The sequence below is a fragment of the Mchenga conophoros genome, linkage group LG20, assembly GCF_057382185.1.
Source record: "Mchenga conophoros isolate Kocher_MC1m ecotype Shallow Benthic linkage group LG20, M_conophoros_male_GT1.1, whole genome shotgun sequence".
In the NCBI taxonomy this organism is placed as follows: Eukaryota; Metazoa; Chordata; class Actinopteri; order Cichliformes; family Cichlidae; genus Mchenga; species Mchenga conophoros.
This window is the reverse complement of record NC_140545.1, coordinates 4,556,935-4,575,758: the sequence shown is the minus strand read 5'-3', so window position 1 is coordinate 4,575,758 and position 18,824 is coordinate 4,556,935. Positions and strand designations below refer to the sequence as shown.

Sequence of the window (18,824 nt, the reverse complement as noted above, 5' to 3'; positions counted from 1 at the left end):
TCAATGTTTCGAATCCCGCACCATGACTGTGACCCTAACACCCGTAATGTTCTTCCTTATAATCCAAATATGAGCCATGTGTGTCCACATCAATCAGCCATTTTCATTTGAGCTTGTGCTCTTCTTTATCACCATTACTACTGCAGTAATTGAGGTGGTGCTATGGAGAGGCTGTGCAGTTTACCTCCATCTGGGAGGTCAAGAGGAATGCAATTGGTTGACAATGATTATGCTCTGCCTGATTAGGCTACGGGCTACCGCTGAATATTTAGCACTGATTAGACTAAGCCCTGTAGAGAGCCATGTGGCTCACTAACAAAAGGGACAAGGCACAGGGCAGGGAGAAAAGGCTACTAATCAGCACGAGCTTGCTGAACCGGGCTATCTCGCACTTAATGGCTCGATCAATCTGCTTTTCGCATTTGTACGTCGTCCTTAACAACTCCGTATTTGTGATGACTTTATTTAGCGCTTTTTTGGGGGTGAAAACAAACAACAGCTGTGAATAAACATTTAGTTAGTTTTAACAAAGAGCCTATTAAAATCTGCGTCTATGAAAATAAATAATTCCAGGGAAACTATCCATTTAGGTGCTGAAATGGAAAGGGAAATTTTACTGATAACTATGGAGGGTAAGTTGCATGTAATCCACACAGCTAAAGGGGACACAGCATAAAAAAAAAACCCAAAACAAACAAACATCCCATTCATTAATGAATGGATTCTCCATTCTTTTCTCTTCACTGATTGGAACGACGTCAAATAAGTGACATCAGCCTATTGACTGTGGCCTGTGTTTACATACTGTGTGTGCTTGGAGATCCAGTTTTGCACATTTGTAACATGTAGAGATAGATCGAAATACTTTCAAACAGTTATTTATTCATAATCGAGATTTCATTTTTTCCCGCAAACAAAAGGAGGAACCCAAAATGAAAAAACAAAACAAAAAAACAAATGTCTCCCACTGCTATTGGCCAAATTGTTATTTTAAACATCGCTATCAGTCTAGAATTACACAATTGTTGCCTCCTAAAGCGATTGTGATATTTACGCTGAAGTGCCCTCCTGATTGAAACGGTCGGGGGAGGGAGGTGGCGGCTGAGGAATGAGGAAACAGTGGAAAGATGTTAAGAATGCAAAAGAGACAAGCATGGTGAAAATGAGATGAGAGGAGGAAAAAATGACCGGGAGAAATGACAGCAGGGCAGAGGGAGTAAGGAAGGAAAACAGATGGAAGGGAGGCAGGGACACGTGCACTTATTTGCAGAGACTTTTAACTATCTTGATCCTCAATAAAGAGGCGAAACTGATTAGGTTTATATCAAACGGCTGCTTGTAACACTGTGCCTGTCGCTGAGAGCGCAAATCACAGTCAAGTCAGGTTTTCCTCTTTTCCATTTGAAAGAGCCGGCTCTCTCCTCACTTGTCTTTCACTCTCTCCTTTATTCAACACCACACAGCCTCCTAAAGCGCCAGCTTGTCAGAGTGACAGATGCAGACACGACCACTGACCTAAATCACTCTTTTCCAGCACATTAACCTCCGTGTCCTTCCACCTTTTACGCAAAACACCAAACACTAACATAGGAAAACACTCCAACACCACCGACACGCTGCACAATGAGAGGCAACCCGCAAACCCCACCCAGCTCTATCTTCATCATCCTCTCTGATTCAAGACTACATCTCAAGTGTCTAAACAGAGAAAAAAAATATGTATCATGCCCTCAGGCTAAATAAATCACTGCCTATTGTTCCTAGAAGGACTTTTTCTACCCAGCATTGTGACAAAGAAATGTGTAAGTGGAGGACACGCAAACATTTCTCTTCACCTTGGAGTCAACGTGGAAGGGATCGATAACACTTTAATTACTGTAGCTCCATGTTTATGAAATGCAATAATCATTCATTAATGATGCAGACAGCGGCAAGCAGGCGGCCGGGGCCGGGCGTCAGGGCTGCGTGCAAAGGTAGGTGAAGGGAGGGGATGGGAGGATTGGCGTAAATGATTCATGGTTTGATATCTCTCCTGTATAATGGGTTCCTCCGGGGAGCTGCTGGGGCTCCGCTGCAGCGACTGACTGCCTGGCTGGATGGCTGCCTGGTTCGCTCTGACTCTGCCCAGGCTGCTTCTGCCACTGCTGCCCAAGATTAAAAAGGCCTGCCTTCCATGAAAAGCGGCTCAGTGAAAACAGAGAGCGGGGATATGCACGTACACACATAAAAGGCTTGATTCAATATCGTCTGACAAAGTATCTGAGGGGGAGTGAAGGAGGGGAGACAAGCGAAATACCAAACTCCTTCTAGGGAGAAAGCATTAGCTGCAGAGATAGTGAGGATACTTGTGACATCTAATGGGAATATGCCAGCGTTTCTTAAAGGATGGGATTTTTCAAGACTCTGTGACTTAAAATAAAACTGATGTACCCACGTGTATGTGAGAAGCTGTGACTCTCTCCGCTGCTCTCCATCTGGGCACCAAAGGTTTTTCCCCAGAACACAACAACGCTCTAAGAAATAGGTGACAGAATGCACTGCCAAGTTTGTCCGAGGTAAAATGCCAATATTTCAGAAACACAGCCTATTTAGCAAAAACTCCCCTCTATTTCTTCCTTGCCAAGCTTGGAGGATGGACACCTTAAAGTAGCCACGTGTAGGTTTTGTTGGCCGACTTATCACTCATGTTACAAAGAGAACTGATGTCAAGTGCGGATTTGGAATTTAAGAAGAGATTTATACAAAAATAGATCAAGATCACAACCTCTCGATTACCATATCAATACATGCTCTTGGGAGATACACTCACTGACACTGTAGATGCGATTCTATATAGGTGAGGCAAATAATGTAACAAATGAGCTGCTAACTGGAAAGTAATCTCTGCGGCCTTTTTAGCAACATCTCGCCCTTACTTCTCCATATTACGCTGGCTGACTGATAATTACCAACACATCTAGTTTTTTGGGGTTTTTTTGCACTTAACACTCTCTTCTTTGTTGGTAGGTCAGCTTATGATGACATAGCTGTGCTTTTCAGCCTTCTTCTCATAGCACCTCTCCTGCTGTGGCAATCCTTCTCCAAGCTCAGCTCAGCTGTGCCAGCAGTGTATTTATGTCAGTTTTCTCCAACAGTAGCAACACGGTCCGCTCTTGAGTAGGGCTGCCACAAACGATTATTTTGATAGTCGACTAGTCACCGATTATTTTTGCGATTAGTCGACTAATCAGATCATCATCCATTGGACGTACAGCGTACAGCTTATTGCACCAGCAGCATCTGCTCTTATAGAACTATCATTAGCTTACAGCTTTAAGTGTTTGTGCTAACTAAAAATAAAGACAAGATGGTAGTTTATTAATTTTTAATGAAATTTGCAGATTGTTTCGGTGAAGTTTAATAAACTCCTTGCTTTCTAAAATATAACAGGACACCGGAGTATATTCTCCAGCGTAGGGTTGCCAACTCCCTGAAAAATAAATAAGGGACACCTCGTGGCCAGGGCCGGGCGACCCAGTTGTCTTCACCCTTCCCAGTGTGGTGAATTTTCTAGCTCTTTTTTTGTGTGTGAAATTATTTTTTTAACCCTTTGACTTGAATTTGATTTAAGTAGATGTGTATTCTTTGTGATATGAACACATGTGAAACAAATGATCATTTAGCCATTTATTTTTAGCTCAAAATGACAACATTAACACAATAAAACAGGTCTCCTTCTTAAACAGAAGCCTGTCATGCTTAACTTTTGAGAATATAAGTAAATCTTTCTTTAAAAGAACTCTGTCCTGCTTAACTTAAAATAATAGAAAACAATAGAAAGAAAAACATTCTTGTAACAGTGCACATTTAGTGCATTTAGTACAATCGGCTTCAGTTGAAATATTATTTCAGCTTTTCTAATGCTAATCAGCTGCTCCTGTTTGTAAACCCGCTTGTTCCCATGATTACGCATCTTAACTCATCATCATTATTCATCTATGTATTACTTTTATGTATTAGTCATCTATTTGTTGTAATCATCTATCCTTGCAGTTGTTTATTACACAAAATAAATTATATTATCACACTTCTGGCCACATAGCGCTGATATTCATTGCACATGCCCATATTAACTTTTTCCAGCCAGGTGTTTTCCTTTTCCCATTCTTCCCTTTCTCTGAGGGGAACAAACATTGCTGCTCTAATGCTGGGCTCACACTGTGCGGTTTTAGGCCCATTTTGAGCCGATTTTTGACCGATTTTGGCCTTCATCGTGCATCGTGTAGTATACGTGGGGTAACGAGAAGTGATTAACACCTCACGACCAGCTCCCGATCATCAATCGCTCGTGAGGGTCTCATCACAGCCGCTCACACTGCTCGCGCGCAAACACGTAAACGTTGGTGTAAAAGATGGAGCAGCACGGCTGTGCAGCGTGTGATCTGGACACAAGCGATGGAGGCACAACTTGTAGAACTTTGGAAAGCTCATCCGAGCCTTTTCGATGTGGCATCACAAAATTATCACGACCACAACAACCGTGAAAACAGTTGGATTTACACTGCTGCTCAATCACAGCTGCCTGATCATGTTTTTCATTAGCAATTTAGCAAAGTTGATGGTGGTGGTGTGTGTGTCTGTGTGAGTGTAAGACGGAGAGAGAGAGAGCGCGACAGATTTTCTGTTATAACCTTCGTGTTATGGAGGCACAGTGTGAGCACTCAGGTCGCATCAGAGCATCGGGCGGTATAGTGTGAGACCCTGCATCGTGACCTACCAACTTCTAACCCCTGCGAGTCAATCGTGCAGTTTGAGCAGGAGCTGAATAACGTGACTGAAAAAAATCGCACAGTGTTTGCCCAGCTTTAGGTGTACTGTCGTCCGAGACTTGCACCGCAGTGTCGGCGTTTGTTTCCCTGTTGGCCATGCTTCTTGTTGTGGTCATCTGTTGTCTTCCGGTATTTTCTCCGTAAGCGACCTTTCCTCGACCAATGAGATGAGCGGTAATCTGAATTGTCATACTCGAATTGTCATAAGTGTGCTGTCAGCTCATTGGTCACAAAGCAGGAGAGGGGCTGGGAATTATGTTTTCAAACAAAGCGTTAATTCCATTAAAAGTTATAGACTACTTTTGATTCTCACTGTATTACGGGACAAAGTGCGTCCCTTATTAGCTCAATACGGGACGTGTACTTTTGTTTCTAAATACGGGACGATTCCGTATTTTAAGGGACGGTTGGCAACCCTACTCCAGCGTCTCACACTTCTGATAATCAGCTGTCTGCTTGACAGTTTTAGCTGTGCAAAAACTATAACTTTAATCTCAGCCAAACCGATTTACTCAGGAACAAATAAAATACTAAAGAAAGCCAAACAATAACATTTTTAAGTTATCTAAGTGACTTATATATATGTTTAACCTGACTAGCGAAAGACGGCGGTGGGTTTGAAAACGATTTGCCGGGAGTCCGGTGTTCTCACGGCTCTAGTTAGCCTTGCCCCCGCCTAGCTAACAGCTAGTGGGTAACAGACGTCTCCGAAAACGTCAGAGCGCTTTTGAAAATATGTGGTGTCCTGATAAACTGAGCAGATATTTGAGGTTTACACAGCTACATTCTCGCCTGAAAATATGTTAAACGTTTTTTTTGTGACCCAGAAAGAATAATAAGAGTAAAGTTAAAACTAACTAGCTGCCGCCATTGTTGACAACTGCGCTGGGCTGCGCTATGAATTCTGGGACACAGCTTCTTCTTCTTCGGGGTTTAACGGCAGCTGGCATCCTTGTACATGCAGTGCTGCCATCTTCTGTTTCAGTCCGTTATTACACTCTTAAATCCTACTACTCATTCCTGCGTCCTTTGTGATCTTACAAAGCTTCAAACGATGCGTCGACTATTAAATTAGTCGTCGACGATTTTAATAGTCGACATAATCGTGACTAGTCGACTAATCGTGGCAGCCCTACTCTTGATCTCTCTAAGGAACGTCTTACGAGATCGCCTTTTACTTTCACAACACCTCAGATAAAAGAACAAAAAAAATAAAAGCTACTTTTGGCTGCTCCCTTATTCAAAGCAGGGTCACTACAGCAGGGCTTGTGTCTCCTACGAGGATCAAACCAGCTACCGTCTGCTTATTACCACTACACTATAGAGCCCCTATAAAAAGCACATAAAAATACTACGTCATAAAAGAAGAAATTAAGGCAAACAAATGGAAAGGTCTTAAAGCGCCAGTACACCCACCGTATTAGCCGCGTCACGGGCAGCTAGTAATGTCATCACACAGCCATACTCCAAACACAATTAGACACATTATTACTTAATTGTTTCTGTCCCAAACTACAAATATGGAAAAAACTACTCATGCTATCACATCTGCTGGATACATTGACTTCCAAGTTAGTGATGAGAACAGAACTACTTTAAAGTGTCCTCCCACAGGAGCTCCACAGGGAGCCAACTTAAGAAACAAAAATGGAGGAAATTTGTGCTAAATAGATATTAACTCTAAAAAGATACCAGCTAGATTTAGCATAGCGGGACTGTTGAGGCTTATTATGTGCCACAGAGGAATTTAATGTGCACTGAAAGAGGGCTATGCAATTTACCCCCAATTTCTTACAGTGTAACTGCATTACAGGGAAAAGCATAAGGTCCAAAGTGGAGAGCGGGAATTGTTACCGAGATCAACACCTACACTCATGAGAATACAGGCAAATCAGCATTGCTTTAAGACAGACTTGAAAAATCATAAACTTATCCCTAATAAGCCACCACCTCACATATCCCCCAATGTATCTCCTCTTCACCCGCAGAAAGAGGGGGGGGATGAAGAGATTAAAGTTGTAACGTGTTGGGCTAATCATAACATAGACAGTTTAGTGCCATCTCGCATAATTAAATGCTTTGCACTAACCACCTAATGCATACTAATTTGGAACAATCCACTCCTAGAGCTGGCAGACCATGAAGCTCCCTGCAAAGGAGGTGCTTGTCTCACTCTCCCTCTGCGTGTGTGTGTGTGTGTGTGTGTGTGTGTGTGTGTGTGTGTGTGTGTGTGTGTGTGTGATTTGCAGAGGAGTAAGGTGCTAAAGGTCAGCCTGCGGACTTGAAAGAAAAGGTCAAGCATTATTACAACATGACTAAATAAACAGGCTGTGCACAGCCCCCAGCCCAGCCGCTGTGAACACTCGAAGCCTCTACCTACAAGCCGTACTACCTGCCTGTTTGGCTGGTTGGGATTCAGCTTCATCTCTTGTCTTTATCCACATATCCCTCCAGCTCTACGACAGCTGACATGAGGACTGTCATATCCTGCCTAGATTCTTATCCCATGCTGGCTTTATTGCTCTTTTCCTCCTGAGTAACAAACACACATGCGCACACACACAGACACAGAGCAAACGAGAGAGGAGCGAGGGAAGCGGGGCTGCTGGAGCGTGCTTTAAAGCACATTAATATTAATTGCAGCACTAGCTGGAGTGATAACATAGACAAGATGCCCCTGCGAGGGAGCTGGGCGCAGTCAGTCCCTGCTTTTTGTTAGCAGCACTACTCATCTGTTGGCCGTGGTGAGACGGCAGGATGACGAGCATTTCGTCTTTGAATAGCTTGTTTTATATTAGAAGGGGTCTACCCTCAGCAGAGAGGGGAATTTGTGTTTGAGAGCGGTTACTGTGTGTGGGCACGTGTGCGTGTATGTGTGTGTGTGTGCACAAGGCTAGCCGTGATTTTAAAAAAAAAAGACTAGGGAAGATGAATTATTAGACTAGTGGCTACATCAACAGCAATAGAAATGTGCTTTAGAGGTAACAGAGAGTGCTTAAGCGATCTTGCTTTTATCTCCTGTGCTCTGCCTGGCTTGGCTGCATTTTATGTCCTCCACACACAACTCAGTATTCTGTGAGAAATGAGCTCTGCTAAAGGATGTAAATAATCTGCTGTTCTGCTTAGAAAACCTGCTTTTTCAGGACAGTGGAGGCAAAAAAAACAAAACAACAACAGCAGAAACAAAAAAACAAATCGAGTTGAAGCCTGGGTGTTGAAGCTCATCTCCACCTCTTGGCTTTTTTCTCCCCCTGTAGCAATAGCAGGCAGCTGCAGGCATCAACAGATGACAGCTATATCTCTATAGTCCTCCATTTTTACCTCACCCTCTCTTTTTTCCATTTCTGTCAATTGCTATTGAGAAACTGACGCCGTGTTTGGTGCCGCCTCACTGTAGTGGGTTTGGGGCTGTACGATTTTGTGCCTTTTTTTTTTCCCTTCTTCTTTCTCCCCCCCGATTTCCCCCCAGACTCATCAATGCCCCATTACAAAGTCAAATCAGGTGGTGCTGCAGATATTTGCCGGGTACCAAGGCTGCAAGCAGAGACACACAGACACACAGAGGATTCGTTTAGGAAGCCTGGGAGGTTTTCTAACGGTATGCTCTCCACAGGATCACAAAACAGGGTGAGGAGGTGAGCGGAGGAGAAATCACTGCTGGCTAAATGCTTGTGAGTGGTTTATGGCTCAGAGGGCAGAAAGGGAAACAGAGATGTGGTAATGCATCTCTCTGACACTCCTTTAAGCAGCCGACCAGACTGTAATCTCATGGGCCCTGTAGTAGTCGCACGTTATTGTTTCTCATTTCACATGTCACAAACAATTAAAACGCGCCTGTCGATTCCCGTGCCCCATGAGCTCCATTTACCCATGAAACAAAAAAAAGAAAAAACGAAAATACACGTTTGAAAAAAGGAGAAAAAAACCAGCCAGTATGATCTCTTTTCTTACATGTATCCACATTCCTAAGCTAAATTCCCAAAGATTGCCACGTATATTTCTCACTTTCATCGTCTTTATCTCCCTGCGACAGCAAATATAAAGTGAACGAGCCCCGTGTAATGTAAGCAGCTGCATTAGCGAGGCAGAGTGATAAAGTGAAAAGCAAAAAAAGGGGGGGAGGTAAAGACAATTCGTCCTTTTAGTTTCCTCTGCCTGTTGTCATCCTCTTTATAGCAGCAGCTACACAGGCAAGACAAAAAAAGAACTCTGGGGAAGAATCAGGCAGAAGAAAAGAGAGAAAGGGAAAAAAAGTAGCACTGTGTGTTTTATGTAGAGATTTTCACAAGCCTGTTGTTGATTAGAGGAAAAGGCTGAGTGCTAAATACAGAGGGAAACAGGGAGAAGAAAGGGAGGACTGCTGGTTCTCCAGGAAAGGGTCTCTGAGGGCTGTCAGAGGTGCCGGTGAATCTCTTCCCTGTGAGCAAGCCGCTGCACTTAGGAGAGAAATTTAAACTCCTACTGTTATGAGAATTTTTGGCTTTCATTACACCAAGGGCGCATGTCGATGCTCTCGTGGATGCATCAGAGTGCACACGCACGATGTGAAGCCAGATGCCAGCTTTCTCTACCGGAGTTTTTGCTGGCTTTGTGCCGAGCAGATCGTTTGCTTTGTGCCAAGAATAAAAAGGCAGAGACTGAAACTCTTTGACGGCGCTCTCCCCGTGCTCAATCGCAATCATGAAACATGTGCACGGGAAACAAAACCGTCCACCACTTTGACTAGGGATCCGTGCGACGGCGTGCGACCATCTCGCCCGTCAGTCGCGCTGTTTAAAATTAACCGGAGCAAATCGAGATGGAGCGCAGCTGACTGGACCCATCCAGTTGGAATTATTTGAGATGTGACAAGCACTTAATCAAGCTGTCATCTGCAGCGCCACACTAATGCATAAACGAAGAAACAAAGCAGGATTGCGAGGAGCTGGAATCGAGCTCGGCTATGCAAAGAACCACGCCAAATATCGTTTTCCTCATTTGAGGAAGTGGCGAAATGGAGAAAGGAAGAGAAACCGGCCTCCCAGTGAGCTGCTGTGCCCCAGCTCGACTAAGTGACAGTGAATCCTACAGTGAGTCGATTTGCTGCTTTTGAGTGCCTGAAAACTTGTCTGGCAGAGTGCTCACAGGGGAGAAAGACAGATGGGGAGAATGTAGGGACGGAGCCTCACCTGTAGCTGTCTTCTATTTGTCTGTTCATCCCTGGAGGCTTTTGGGCTGCTTTGGTACAACAAGGGAGGGTGGGGGTAGGGGGTAGGGACAAAGAAAGAGCTCTGAGGCCATCAACAGACAAAGCAAGAGACAAAAGGACAAGTTTACAGGTAAATAGTGAAGAGTAGCTGGCAGGAGGGCTGAGGAAAGCTCGGGTTTCAGACAATCGATGATCACTCACTCTTCCACAAAAACAAAGATGTTAATAACATGACATTCACCTCGAGGAGCATGTCTTGCTGCTGCTTTATACCAGAGTTACAGAGCAAAAAAAACCAAATTTTTTTAAAAAAAACTACAAAAAAACAACATTACTGAATACAGTAAATCACATGTGCAAAGCAAGCTTTGACCTGACTTTCAGCTCCCCAAAGCTGACACGACGCCGTTTGAGCATGTGCGGCTGATGACAGGAGTCATTTGCTACATCGCTGATTTGAAAAACAGGAGCACTTGAAGATGACACAGAAAGACAACTGTATTGTCATCTTAAAGAGGATCTATGAAATCAGTGGGACGAGATCAATGCCGCCTCTCCCTCGCTCTCACGGCACTTTACATAAGCAGCAATAACCATCACAGAGGCCGTCATCTAGCTCACCAATTTCCTGTGCAGGACTTCCAGAAACCTCCAGGCTACAAAAAGCGCCTCTCACTCCGAGCAATGGTCACATCCACAACTTCACAGACAAGGCAGGGAGGAGGAGGTAGAGAAGGAAAGGAGCTGAGGAGAGGGAAAAATACCACAGGCAAGATAGAGAGAGCTGGAAGGCAGGGAGAGAGTGAGGGGAAAAAAAGAAGAGAGGTTGGGGGAAACTAGCAGTGCATCTTCATTACAGTATAGCACAGAGCTCTGGCATCGACTAGCCAAGCAGTGTAGTAAGAGCTCCTCATCCTCTCAGTTAATTAGGATTTCTGCTGCTTCATTTTGGGGCAAGGGACAGGATGTTGGAGGCTTGATTACCCTTTATTTCCCAGCCTAACGGCTCGGCTGCCTCTGCCGCTTTATTAACAGGAGATCTTGCAGATTTACAGCTCCACAGCAAACATCAATTTCAATAATTACAAGAAAACTGTTAGAGGGGACACAATGAAACGAGAGTGTGGTTTTTTTCCCCCCTCCCTCCTCCCCACCTTCACCGCTCCAAAGCTCCTCCCCTCTTTCACGGGATCTAATTTCCATAGATGTGCCCTTTTCATGATTGCATGCCACAGACACGTTAAAACACACACAGATTTGCCTCAGTCACACTTGGCACTCTAAACGCTTTATAACCACTCCCTGGCCTGAAGGGCAAAGGAAATACTTCAACCTAAGCATTTGTGTAGCCATAAAACAAAAATGAGTGAAAGATGATCTGTTAGTGCTCAGCACAACCCCCGACCCCCCACCCCTGTGCAAAAAAACAAACAAATCTATCACATCACTGGATAAAACATATTTATGGTGTAAACTGGATAATACAAGGGATTACAAGTCTCCTTTTTAAAGCTATATCTTTACACACTGGCAACATGCCTAGATATTAGATTTCACCTTCTGACAAGGTGCAAGTGTGAGACTAAACTGAATGCCTCTCTCAAACAAAAGCTCCATCTAGGGAAAGCTATAATAGAAATCATTATTAAAAAGACATCGGATTCTGAACAGAAAAGCACAGATTCCATTTGAATAAAATCAATAATTGTGTACACTTGCAGTGCATTGCCTTCCTGTCTTCTCATCTTGCTTGCTAATGTTTCTTTCATGAGCCAGCCCACTGCTGGTGACATTATAGCTACAGCACTTCCACAAGTCCCCGATGGATCGGTGAAAATGGTTGGCGTAAAACACAATTAGTACGGTCCATATGGCTGCTAGTGGAGGAGGAGCCGGAGAGGTCCCATGTGGTTTTTATAGAGGCCTGCTCTTTTGTTACCCTAAAGATCAAACTGTTGTCATAATAATGGGGTCGTTTTAATTCTGTCGCTTGGTTTTTGTAAATCGGCACTTCGTCGACACATCCTTGCCCCGACTCAATGACTTTTGGCAAATAAATTGACCAACCTTGGCTCATAGCCTAATCGATAGCTCCTTCATCATGATTAATGGTTCATATTGGATAATGGGGGGAAATTTAATGTGAGGGGAGCGTTACTTCCTGATTTCAGCGCTCAGCCCTATTGATTGGTCATAACCCTCCTTTTTTGGCCAATGGAATGCGCTGATAAGAGCCGTGTGTTCGACCTATGTAAACTGAGCACAGAGAAAATGATTTACTGTGCTTTAGGCGCGTCTTATTCACTGATAGCTCTGTATGCCCAGCCTGACAAGCATTTTCTTGCCTGAGAAACGCAGACACCTTTTACTGAGTTGAAGCGAACAACAACAGCTTGAGGCAACAGATTTATTACAAATTGATCTATTAGATAGCACTGCTGTGCTTCGCTGTTTTCTCTCTCCCTCTCGCTCCCGCTCTCTCTGACAACCTTCCCCTGATGGTAGCTAGAGTGTATCAGAGTGGAAGTGCTACAGTGGCAAATCTAAACCCAATCCTCAGAACTCATTTTCTCTGTGCCGGCTGCTGGAACTGGGGTACAGAGACAAGATGTCCATCTTTAAACCCAGTCGATCCAGCTCAAAGTCCCAGTGTCTAAACTGAAGGCTCGGCAGGCTCAATAGGTGTTCCTAACCTGCAAGGGCAAGCAAGGACACAGTTTACCCGAGGCATCTTGTGTACAGGAGAGCGGAGAGCCACAATGTCACCCGGGTCGTTTCCTTATGGCAGTGTGAACCCTGAGATCACCGCTGACTTGCGTGACCGTCTCCATTAAAACATCACTCACAGGCTTTCCAGCCCTGCAAACTGTGCCTCGTGTGCAGCCGTAGCCGCAACTAGGGCTGCCACGATTTGTCGACTAGTCACGATTACGTCGACTATCAAAATCGTCGACGACTGATTTAATAGTCGACGCGTCGTTTGAAGCTTTGTAAGATCCCAAAAGACGCAGGAATAAGTAGCAGGATTTAAGAGTGTAATAACGGACTGAAACAGAAGATGGCAGCACTGTATGTACAAGGATGCCAGCTGCCGTTAAACCCCGAAGAAGAAGAAGAAGAAGAAGAAGCAGCTGTGTCCCAGAATTCATAGCGCGGCCCAGCTCAGTTTCCAACAATGGCGGCAGCTAGTTAGTTTTAATATTACTCTTATTATTCTTTCTGGGTCACAAAATAAACGTTTAACATATTTTCAGCCGAGATGTAGCTGTGTAAACCTCAAATATCGGCTCAGTTTATCAGGACACCACATATTTTCAAAAGCGCTCCGACGTTTTCGGAGACGTCTGTTACCCACTAGCTCGATAGCTAGCCGGGGGCTAGGTCACTAGCGCGGTGAGAACACCGGACTCCCGGCAAATTGTTTTCAAACCCACCGCCGTCTTTCGCTACTCAGGTTAAATATATATGAGTCACTTAGATAAATTAAAAATGTTATTGTTTGGCTTTTTTTAGTATTTTATTTGTTCCTGAGTAAATCGGTTTGGCTGAGATTAAAGTTATAGTTTTTACACAGCTGAATAAACGTCAAGCAGACAGCTGATTATCAGAAGTGTGAGATGCTGGAGAATATACTCCGTTGTCCTGTTATATTTTAGATAGCAAGGAGTTTATTAAACTTCACCGAAACAATCTGCAATTTTCATTAAAATTGAATAAACTATCATCTTGTCTTTATTTTTAGTTAGCACCTTAAAAGCTTAAAGCTGTAAGCTAATGATAGTTATATAAGAGCAGATGCTGCTGGTGCAATAAGCTGTAGTTTTACGTCCAGTGGATGATGATCTGATTAGTCGACTAATCGCATAAATAATCGGTGACTAGTCGACTATCAAAATAATCGTTTGTGGCAGCCCTAGCCGCAACATCAGTGCGATATCTGTGTTAGTCACAGAGGCAGAGCGGCACAGCCAGCACATTATAAAAAGATCTATGTGCAATTTGTCTCATCCACACTGTTGAAAATCAATGTCCTGCATACCCAGTGTTGTGCAGAAAAACACAGCATAACGAGCCATTACGGCCACTTTTAATTAATGACAAAAGCATGTTTGTCTGGACAGCAGACAGCTGTTATTGACACATCTCTCTATAAAACAATCAATTAAACCAACTGCATCACTTAGACTAGCTAATCAAAGTGGCTCCCTGAAAGTATCACGTAGTGGCCATTTACCATAATCAGTTTTTTGTCTGGTTTTATTTTTTTGCTTTATGCTTTCATATCATTTTATCAAAAGATACATCATGCTGAATCTAAGCCTGAAGCAGATTTATTAATAACCAAGCTAATGAATCAAAACCCTGTACACACTTGTGTATATAATAATAGGTCCAACACATCTACAGAAACCTTAACCGTCACAAGCAGGAGGAAATTATGACATGCTCCGTTTTGCTTTAGGTTTAAACTGATAGAAACAGATAAAACTGGCGGGTTATGTAGGCCTAAATAAATGCTGTCAATACTAACAGCATATACTGATCGAGAAACCGCACAGGCTCCATTGTGCCCCCTTTGCTTTAATCACCCCCATCTTTCATCTGTGCTACAAAAGAAAAGAGGGCTATCGGCTCCCGGATGCAATAAATGTGCGTGTCGCTGGAAAGGGAGCGGGGAGTGGGGGGGGGGGTTCTGTCTAAGATGTTGAAATATTCTGGTTAGAGTGTATATGTCTATATAAACATCTTCAGGCAGGCGGCTGCAGGGGGTGTGCGCAGTAAAAAACACTGGTATGCATTGTTTGTGTTTCTGCACCACTAGCGCCATGCCGTGTCATTACATGAGGCAATCTCTTACCTAATCAGCACTGACACACACAGCAGCAAAGTACTCCTCCTCCTCATCACCCCCCCCCCACCCCCCCCTCTCCTTCTCCTCAGGGGCCAGCCAGCTGATCCTACACCATTTCATTTTCCTCCTTTACTGTGATGGCAAATGGCTGACTATTATTTTTTTTAACTTTCCTTTTTAATTCACACTTCTTTTTTTTGCATGAAGTGCTATTAATAGGTCATGCCAATAAAGTGACAAACTAGGCCTGTCCCTACATGTTGCGTTTTAAATGGTAATTAGTAAGGCGCGCGCACAGGAAACCAGCAAATGCGTAAAACTCCCATATACTACTAAAGCCTCCTTTTCCAGTCGATTTCTACAAATTCCACTGTCCAACCACTTGTGCACATTAAGCACAAAGTGCACTGACAGTTGCTCGATGAAATATGTAGAAAAGTTTCTTTCATATCTTGAGATGCTTAGCAATAACACCAGACAAAATATATCTGATTAATTAAGATGTGTGTCAACGCAAACCCAGCCCAATAAGAAACACACAGCGTTTGTAAAGATGAAGTGAGACCAACTTCGCCACGGCTGAGCTTGTGCAGAAAGCAGATTTGATCACATCAAATACCACCAGCAGTATGTAGCAAGACAGCTCACGATTGTTAACACGAGCAGCGCTTGCTGATACCATCTCCTTGGCACAATTGTGGAGCTGCAGAGGCCTGAATCAAACAAAGATGAGATATGATGCGGCGTGCTTGGATCTCCTCTTATGAGAGGTGAAGGGAAGCTGTCAGGGAACACAAAACAACATCCTGCATCTTGCCTCCTCTGACTTGCTGGCAGAAGCCAGGAGGAGGAAGAAGAACAAGAGGAGGAGGAGGAAAGGGGAGTGTGCTTGCCTCATTTCTGCCAGTGTGCCCTGTGCGTGTCAGTCCAATATCTTAAAACAACACATGCAAGGCTTTGCTACAGCCAATTACCCAGCTCTTGGCACGGGAACTGAAAAACATCTTCGGAGAACAATAAAGAGAGCTTGGCTTGTTGCGCGTGCTGTCAGTAAGTGCTGACAGATTGTTATTTTTAATGAATATACAGCACTTGAATGGCCCATCAAGCGGTCTTTGAGCAAACATTGCTCCTTTGTTCAGAGCATTAATTTTCTATGTAACAACCAGATATCTTGCAAAGAAACTGATATCAAGCACTGTAAAAGTAAAAAGCTAAATCAGTTTATCCACTTGCCTTCTTTGTCCACTGCATCCTCTTAATGCTGCTTCAAGTGTGCACAGTCATTAGAATATAAATACAAGGCAATGCACTTGCTTGATTACAAATGTCATGTAGATGCTTGATTACACATCATTTCCTGTGCCGGCTCTTTAAAAGAAGACATTTCGCTGCTTACCAACCTCTCTCGCCAGCATAATCAAATACTGTATATGAAACCCTTGAGCAGAACGGCCTCGAACAAAACAATAAATCAGCCTAATCACCCCTCTTTGAAACACAACCCCAACCTTTCTGAATGTGAAATACACGATAGCCACATATGGACAGCTTCAAATGGCGTCAAGCACGGCAGAAACAAACCTCCAGCACTGACAATAAAGTGGCTGTGAGACAAGACTTGGAGAATCCTTCTTTATGGGGATTCACGAAGATACGACAAAGTAGAGGACAACAGCGAGATGCCGTTTGAGCACGGCATGTAAACACTGAATTGCAGCGCATGTGTATTGAAAGATCATCCAACAAAAGAGGCGTCAGAGCACAGTGAAACGGGCTTTTCCTCAGCATTGCCTGGCCTTTGCCACACATTATTTGCAGGAAGCTGCCATTACTCAAACGCGTATTAGTCATTAAAGGAAAATAGCAGGGTTATTACACTTCTCTTATCATTACTCTGCTGGCACTGCTGCTGCTGCTACTACAGCCACACAGCTAGATTAACATTCGATGGACGGGGTGTGTCATTGGATAGGTGACTCCAAGTAATTTTACCCACTGCTGCTCCTGAGATCCCACTCAAATTGAAACACTATAAAACACCCTGACCACTTAGCAGCTCTGCGAGTAACATGACAGAAAGAATCAAAAAAGGAACAGCACAAATCTTCTGCCTTCTGCTACTCTGAATTGTTCTCTTGGCCGGACCTAAAACATATTGTTTTAGAAAAACCATAAACCAAACATTAAGGTGCTTTTCAGCCAAAGCGGCGCTGAAGTAGTAATCAACATATAGCCTCTAATGGCAGACCTCTGTACCCTAGCCTAGCAAGTTTACAGGCTAAGTGGTAGTTAAAGAAAATCACAAACCACTAAGCTACTGGCAGCAGGAAAAGCCAACAAAACATCAGATGGGAATATGCAAGATGTAAGGATTAGCAAAATCCCAGTTTTTTCCCCCTTTTTCCTAAAGACATGACCAACAATAATCTTCAGTCTTTAAGTAATGCTCTATAGACACAAATCATTTCTGGCAACATAGCTGTATCTGAGATTGCTTTATTGCTAAATTCTCTGTTTATAACAAACACACAAAGTTTGTCTGACCTCTATGTTCAGTGTCACGTCACTATCAGGAGACTTGAACAAGCTGCAATGACTGGATAGATGTGGTGGCAGCAAAGTAACAAAACCTATCCAGACCAAGCTTTGTAAAACCATTAAACTTAACGTGGTGCTGGGTGTGTTTTACAGTGCATCGCTATCAGGATATCAGATCATTTATTGATGATTTCCCTATGCCCAGCCTAACACTGTGCCACTCTGACAAGTGAGGAAACGTAGGTTTTGTCCTTAAATTCATTTAGACTCTTTCAGTGGACTGAAAATAGCGTAGCATTTACAGAGCAAACGAAATTTTCACACTCCTTTGATCATTTACTATAGTGCGCTCTCTTCGTGCATTGTGAAGCCCTCAATTGTTCAGGGCTGTGTAGTCAGTGAGGTAAAAGAGTCAAGTATGAGTCACAAGCACTCAATAAAAATAAAAACACACTTTCCTGCTGGTTCTTCTCTTTTAAAGTTAGAGGTAGTAAAATGTGCATGGACTGCATAATATTTGGAAACTCTTGCCTTTCAAGGAGGAATTGTGCAACATATTTGTGGCCAAACACTACTCGTTTGTTTACTATTTTCAAACTTGCAATTGCAAACTTTGGCTTAACGCTGCAAAAAACAAAATGCCCCCTGATAAAAAACAAAAAGTATGACCTCTCCAAACACCAAGAAACCTTCACCTGATGTAGTCTCTTAAATGCTTTCAACTTTCTCAGGAGAAAGTGAAGTCTTAAACCCACTTCTGGCTGTTGTATTTGTTGACAAATATCTTCAGTGTAGATTACATCTTTCATTTTCTCACAGCAGCACGAATGTGCTCTCATCCGGTGTTTAAAACCAGGCCAGACCACACTCCTAAATAACCACGAACTGCGATCTAGATAACAACAATTGAGCACAAGTCAAAACACACAAAAGACAGCTAGTTAGCTTCGCTGGCTAACGTTTCCAAGGGCTAGTGACAATAGCTGAATGGCTAAGACTATTCCCTGGAAAAGACATAGCACACTGGGTATTTCAAAACAGGGAAAAGCAAGCTATGGGGTACTGCGATGTTATCTGTGCTGTCATACCACAAAGTGTTTAATAAATTAAAGTCGTGTTGTGTGTACTGGACGGGCTCTGTAATAACCGGTGCCAACGAGCTGTTTGTATCCAGACATTACTCTGCTCCTAGCTGGCATTCCCAATCAGTGCTAGTCACTGGCGCTAGCCGCTAATGTTAGTTCATAGTAACCAGCAACACCAACAGCAAGGGGCAACCAAGTCTATCAGCTAACTAGCTAGCTAATGCTAATAAGCAAATTAGCCAAATAGCTACCAAGCGATGATGTACGTTAACAGTCCAACGTTTACATACTCTTCCGTTAATTTGTGTCATTTCTCCCTCGTTTGCTGATGAACATCAAATGCAAAAAGA

General features: G+C 43.4%; 1 protein-coding gene across 4 annotated transcripts in view; it reads right to left on the bottom strand.

Moving 5' to 3' along the window:
• The window catches only part of rerea (arginine-glutamic acid dipeptide (RE) repeats a), a 133,528-nt gene that overhangs the window by 114,299 nt on the left and 405 nt on the right, over positions 1–18,824 (bottom strand). Inside the window, exon 1 of one of the 4 annotated variants that reach the window (XM_085260633.1) lies at positions 9,977–9,991. The exons of the other annotated variants lie outside the window; for them this stretch is intronic. The gene's annotated coding sequence lies outside the window, so the exon portion shown is untranslated. Of the gene's footprint in view, positions 1–9,976; positions 9,992–18,824 lie in introns of those variants that run through there. 4 annotated transcript variants of the gene reach the window in all.